The sequence below is a fragment of the Nymphaea colorata genome, chromosome 6 (assembly GCF_008831285.2).
Source record: "Nymphaea colorata isolate Beijing-Zhang1983 chromosome 6, ASM883128v2, whole genome shotgun sequence".
Lineage (NCBI taxonomy): Eukaryota > Viridiplantae > Streptophyta > Magnoliopsida > Nymphaeales > Nymphaeaceae > Nymphaea > Nymphaea colorata.
In genome coordinates this window covers 8,643,417-8,650,418 of record NC_045143.1, presented here as the reverse complement: position 1 = coordinate 8,650,418, position 7,002 = coordinate 8,643,417, and positions in this window count along the sequence as shown.

Genomic DNA, 7,002 nt, shown 5'->3' with positions numbered 1-7,002 from the left:
TAAGGAAAATACCAGTAATAAAAACAATGCTTAAGAAAAAAGAAGAAGAATACTATATTATCAACCAACGAGAACACGTAATAGACATAGAACATGCAGGATTGTCTGAAGGAACAACTAGAGTACCACTTATTAGTAGACAGGGAATCCAAGAAGAACTAAAACAACTAAAAATAAAAAATCGTATGAAATATGTATATTTTGGAGAAATAGAAATCTTAGTAAAAGCTTCTTTCAAAGAAGGTATAGATACACTATTGGAACTTTATTTATCAGACGATAAAATAATCTACCCAGCAGAGAAAACTATAACAGCAAAAGTTAGAGGAACCTAATTGATCAAAAACTAAAGTTTATTGTAAAACCTAACTATACTATAAGCCTAACAGACAAACACATAGATAGAAGCCTAGTATTATACTGGAAACTATCAGGAATAAAACTCGAGAAAGGTTGTAAAGTAATGACTATCAAAGGGAAAAATATGTATGTAGTAATAGATAAACATAAAATATCAGCAAAACGAAAAACAAATGGCACAGTACAAATTGACAATCCATTCAAACAATTAATAACAATAATAAACGATGATGAATCATATTACGTAGAAGATGGAGAAAATGAATTACAAATTATCAAACAAAGACTAAGTGTCAGTAGATCAGGAGAAACTAGTCACAATTAGTCACAAAAAACAATTACATGTTAAAGGAACTATAGACAATATGATAAAGAAAATATTGATAGATACAGGATCAGAAGAAAATTATATCACGCCAGACATGATAAATAATGATATAGTATTACCAAGTGAGTATAGATATAAGGATATCCAGGGAAACATCATAAGAAGCATAGGAAAAGTGAGCAAGGAAATTAAGATAGCCGATTGCATGTTTGAAGTAGAATTTGAAATACAAGCATTGAGAAATGACAGTTTAACAGGAATCATATTAGACAACAAGTAGCTAAATAAATATGAAAACTTTAGGATTGAAAAATATACACTAGAAATTGAACATCTAGGAAAACACATAATAATATTAAGAAGTTTTGATGATTAGCCAAATAGATATTAAAAATTTCGAACAGGATATGAAAAAGGCACATTAGATAGAGCATTAGAGGAAAAGAAAATTAGGAAAGAGAAATTAGCTAACATATTAAAGCTATATATATTAGTAAAACGATTCATTAACAACCTAAAAAACATGGTAGAAGAAGAAGGACAAAGGTTCGCCATACTATCAGGCTATGATAATGAGGATTATTATACAGAGGACTATACAAATTACGAAAATGACTACTACGACTATAACGATGACATAATGTAGAGAAATATAATCAATAGAATGGAATGATAAAATGATTAAATTAGAACCAGGACTAATCTATATTGTACCAATCAATATAAATGATAGACGAAAAGTTATTGCTACCCGAAACAAATGGGTATTATTGTTAAAAAAGATGGTAATAGTTAGACAATTTATTGATCGACTAATACATAAAAAACATGATAGATGGATTAGAGAGATTAGAAACATAGACTCAGATGAACCAATGTCAGATATATCATATGATGAAACAGAATGTTTTCAACTACAAGTGTAAAAGCATATAATAAAGACACTAAGAACTTTGTACGAAATAGGATAGGAAGATTATTTAGAATTTACATATGGGTACTCAGATTTATAAGAAAATTAGAAAAAAGGGTGATTAGGAAGAAATTTAGAGACTACAGGAGGCATTTATTTACATATTTACGAGCAAGAGCAGTTGTAGAATGGAAGTTTATGGAATACTGGGAAGAAAAAGAAAAAAGAGTAGAATATCTTACCTATAGAGCATTTGAGAGAAGAAACTATGGTGATGAAGAGTCAAGTGACACCAAATGAATATTAGTAAAAACAAGTTTATATATATATTAATAAAAGTTATACCTCGAGGATATCATAATTGATATTATACAGCATATATAGACACGGGAGTCCAAATAAACTTATGCAAAAAGAATTGCTTACCAGATAATGAATGGAAAAAATTAGATAACCCTTTGGAAGTTAGAGGATTTAATGGAGCCAAAACACTAATAAATTACAAAGCCGAAAATGTAAATGTACAAATATGTATAAAGGTAATAAAAATAAATAGAATTTATGCTTTTGAATTACATTACAAAGATATCATATTGGGTAGGCTTTTCTTAAACAATTACCTACCTACAAACATCACAGAAAAATACTTAATACTAACTACACCTTGTAAAGAAAAAATCAATGCATTGACAGTAAAAAACAATGGGAGAAAACAAACACCCTGGACAAAAAGAGATAGTAAAATAACCTAAAAATTAACAAGAGAAAAAATAAATACCATCAACATAAACGTTTATGAAATAAATGAACTAGCCAATATAGAAAAAAAATTAGAAAAATTGTACTCGGAAAATCCATTACAATATTGGGACAAGCATAAAACAACAGTAAAAATAGAATTGATAAAAGAAGATAGTATAATAACACAACCACCTTTAAAATACATAACTGATGATCTAAAAGAATTCGATTTACACATAAATGAACCGTTAAAAGAAGGATATATACAAAAGTCAAACTCAAAATATAACAGCCCAACATTCATTGTTAATAAGCACAGTGAACAAAAGAGGAAAAACTAGAATGGTTATAGATTATAAAAATTTAAACGCAAAAGTTAAAACTTATAACTACCCAATTCCAAATAAAATACTAAAACTTAAACAAATATGAGGATACCAATATTTTAGTAAATTTGATTGCAAAAGTGGATTTTACCATTTAAAACTCGAAGAAGAAAGTAAAAAACTAACAACATTCACAGTCCCAAACGGATTTTATGAATGGAATGTACTAACATTTGGATACAAAAATGCTCCTAGAAGATTCCAAAGTTTCATGGATGAACAGTTTAAAGGGTTAAGAAATTGTGTAATATATATAGACGGTATACTACTTTTCAGTCACACACAGGAAGACCATTATGAGTTGCTAAACGAATTCATAAAATATGCAAACAAGGCAGGAATAACTATAAGTAAAAACAAAGCAGTCTTTTGTAAAAAACAAATTGACTTCCTAGGAATAGAAATAGACAAAGCAGGTATTAAAATGCAAACCCATATTGTTCAAAAAATAGCACAAATAGAAGAACTTGATACTAAAAAGAAGTTACAATCATTCTTAGGTCTAGTAAACCAAGTCAGAGAATATATACCACACTTAGCAAAACATTGTAAACCGCTCCAAGAAAAACTGAAAAAAGACAAATAATATTATTTGACAGAAGAAGACAAACAACATATCAACCAAATCAAGACAGTGTATAAAAACTTACCTAAACTAGAATTTTCAAATGAACAGAAACCATTTATATGGATTATAGAATCCGATGCCTCATAATATAGTTATGGATCGGTATTAAAATACATGTATGAAAATGATAAGAATGAATATCTATGTAGATATCACTCAGAAAGCTTTAAAGAAAACGAAGCAAAATGGGAAGTAAACCGAAAAGAACTTTTAGGATTATACCAGTCACTTAGACATTTCAAAATATATTTAGTCTATACTAAGTTTAAAGTCAGAACTGATAATACACAAGTAAGACATTGGTTAGGTGCAAAGTTAGAAAACTCGATTGTAAAGAAAGAAATAAGAAGGCTAGTCAACAACATAAAATTATTTGATTTTGACATTGAAGTGATCAGGACTAATGAAAACAGCTATGCAGATTGTCTGTCCAGGAACATGAGATTGTAACCAGGAAGAAAGTACTATTTACATGAACAAATTAAACACAAAAATCACATACCACTGGATGCCAGTTATACTATAACTGCAGAAAGCAGTAACAAAGGTGATCGTATTTACCGAAAACTTTATTTGGTTAAGAAAAATACGACTAGTCCAGAGCAAACGGCTACTGGTAAAGACTAATCAAATCCGTTTATGGATGGTCACTATCTAAAAGTGATGAATTGCAATACAGATCGCAAAAACAACTGAACCATATATAAGAACCAAATAACACACTACACACACTACAAACTAAGTTGCGGTCACCATGCCGAGCCTCTCAGTAAAAATTAATCTCAATAATGCAACTTTTTACTTGTGCTGATAATCAGAATGGAATTAGAAGAACTCAAACCTAGATATCCCAGTTAAAAACCCCAATCAGAGAACTCCTGAAATGGAAAACCGAAACAGAAAATCTCCAAAAAGTCCCAGAAATCATGATCCAAACACCAAAACTAGAAACAAAAATAAAAATCCAAGAACCAAAGCCATTACAAGAAATAGCCGAGTCAGAAATCATATTCAAACCAAGGTTCAAAGATACAAACCTAAACCAAAGATTCCAGAAACCTACTGTACAAATTAAACCGAGCTTGTTCACACCACCCAAACCCAAACTTATCTGGAAACTATCCAGAAGGAGAAAACAGCAAGCCAATCTATGATAATTAATAACTACCTAAGAAACCTGAAAAAAGTTTGTGACTACCTAAACAAAAATCCTAGAGAAAAGAATACCTCACCAGGAAAATGCTATATTACCATACCACACACAGGAAGAATACCTCACCAGGAAAATGCTATATTACCATACCACACACAGGGATAAATAAAATGATAGCATATCCAAACACAGACCCAAACCTAGTAAAGATGGTGTACAGTTGTGGATTACTTCACACTGTTTACACCAGCAATGCTAAAGAATTAGAAGAAATCCCAGAATTATGCAAAGCAACAAAGCGGTACCTAGAAGTGACAAAAGCACCTCTTATCTTTCTAAGAATATATGCTGGCCAAGCAGAAATATTTGAGGACATGATACTTCCTGCCATATATGCCATCAAGATAGGACTAACAAAAGAGCTTGTGCAACCAGATTACCAGCCACATGAAATGATACTATTGCCAGAAATGAAGGACTTCTTTATCAGAAAAAGGCCTAGAGATTTACAAGTAATTTTTGAAGAATTGCTACACTAGTACCAAGAACCCAATGTATGGATGTACGAAGCAAGAAATGGACAAATCATCCATTCATTGTCATTAAAAACGAAAGAATAAAGTAACAAGGAGATTTTAAGGTGGCTAGAAACACTGATAATGCCAGATAGACCACCACAGACTAGAGCAATAAAAGGACCATTGATGGGAACGAGAAATCTCAAGGAATATTGCCAGTTCATGCAAAAATACCCAGAGCATGAGTGTGCAGAATGCGGAAAGGGTAAAGAATTGTGCGAAGTAAATCTTTAGGATAATAATTCGAGTCAATACTTCAATCACTACCATTACCATGGAAAAGTTGTGATTGATTTGAATATATTCTAAAGAAATACCATGTACAAAAACAAATTCGTCAGAAACATAGCGAATAAAGGACAACGAATAAAGCAGATTCGTTAGAGACAGAGTGAATAAAGAACAACGAATAAAGCAGAATCGTCAGAGACAGAGCGAATAAAGAACAGTGCAGAGACAGAACGAATAAAAGCATATCGCACTAAGAAAGGAAGACATCTCAGCCACACATCTTGATGCTAACGAATCAAACTTGAGCCGCAGATCTCTGCCTCAGAGGTCTATATATTGAAAGCAGCAGGAATCATCTTAATAACCCTTAAGGGCGTGTTTGATGGGGCTGAAAAATGTTGTAAACGACAGGAAATGGTACAGATTTCCTAGCCTATCAAGTAGAAAGATTTTGACATGAAATTTGTCAAATCAGAATTGAGGGCAATTTGGGAATTAAGAATGAACCCCAAGGGTAAAAGCATAATTTGGATCAAGGGGGTGAGTTACGTAACAATTGGAAGCTTAGGGGTGAATAAGGAATTCATGAGCTAAAAGGTACATTGGGTAATAAGTGAAGTATCAAGGTTAAAGATGTAAATTTCAACTTAAGATGAGTTTGACATCTAAATTTTAGTCAAGGGCAAACTAGGAATAAATTAAAAGGGGATGAGATGAGAATTTGATAAATTAAATGGGCTAATTTCTACATTGATTAACAAAAAAAACTAATTAAAATTTTTGATCAAGTGCTAAGAGAGGCGGACAACACTTAACTTGGCACCTCATCATCTCGTCATTTAACAAATATTAAAAGAATAAACACAACACGACGGTCTAGATTAAGCCTGGGCATCCGGCCAACCCGACCCGACACTTAAAACCCGAGCCCAAGTCCATTGTAAGCAATGTTGGGATCCGTTAGACGAAGAGCACGAGTCCGTTGTAAGAGAGTGTCAAATCGTTATCATATGATATCAGAGTCGTTCAAACTTACAGTCCCATACACTTAGACGCATGTACTTTAAGAAGGATGATATAAATGATATATATAGGCATGGATAACTAAGAGATAGATTGTCATGGTTCCTAGTTTTTTAAAACTGAAATCAAAACTATTATGAGGTAGATTGAGATCCATCAAACTAGGAACCCAAGCCTAGTAGAAGAGTGAGCTGTTAACGATTTTGAATCTGATTGGATGCCACTTATTAAATATGAATTTGATCTGATTTCTTAATCGGATATTAAATTTTTTTCATATCTGATTTTTTCGGATCGATTTGATCGGATATCCAATTCAAAGCAGATATATTGACATCCCTAGTGGCATGGCAGATCACACTTGCTGGCTTCACCCATGAGAGACCAACTCTGCTAGTAGACCTATGAGGGAGTTTGACTACCTAATCTTCAAATAATAACCAAAACAGAACAAACCAGACCTCGAGCCCATGTGTAGGGTTGCACAACGAGTCGAGCCAACTTGAGCTCAACTCCAACTCACTCGTCTAAACTTGACCTTGTTTATAAACGAGTCCATGTCGAGTTCAAATGTATGCTCAAAATGTTAAATGAACCAAGTTTCAGTTATAGGAACTTGACTCGTTGAAATTCAACTCGGCTTGACTACATAATAAATATT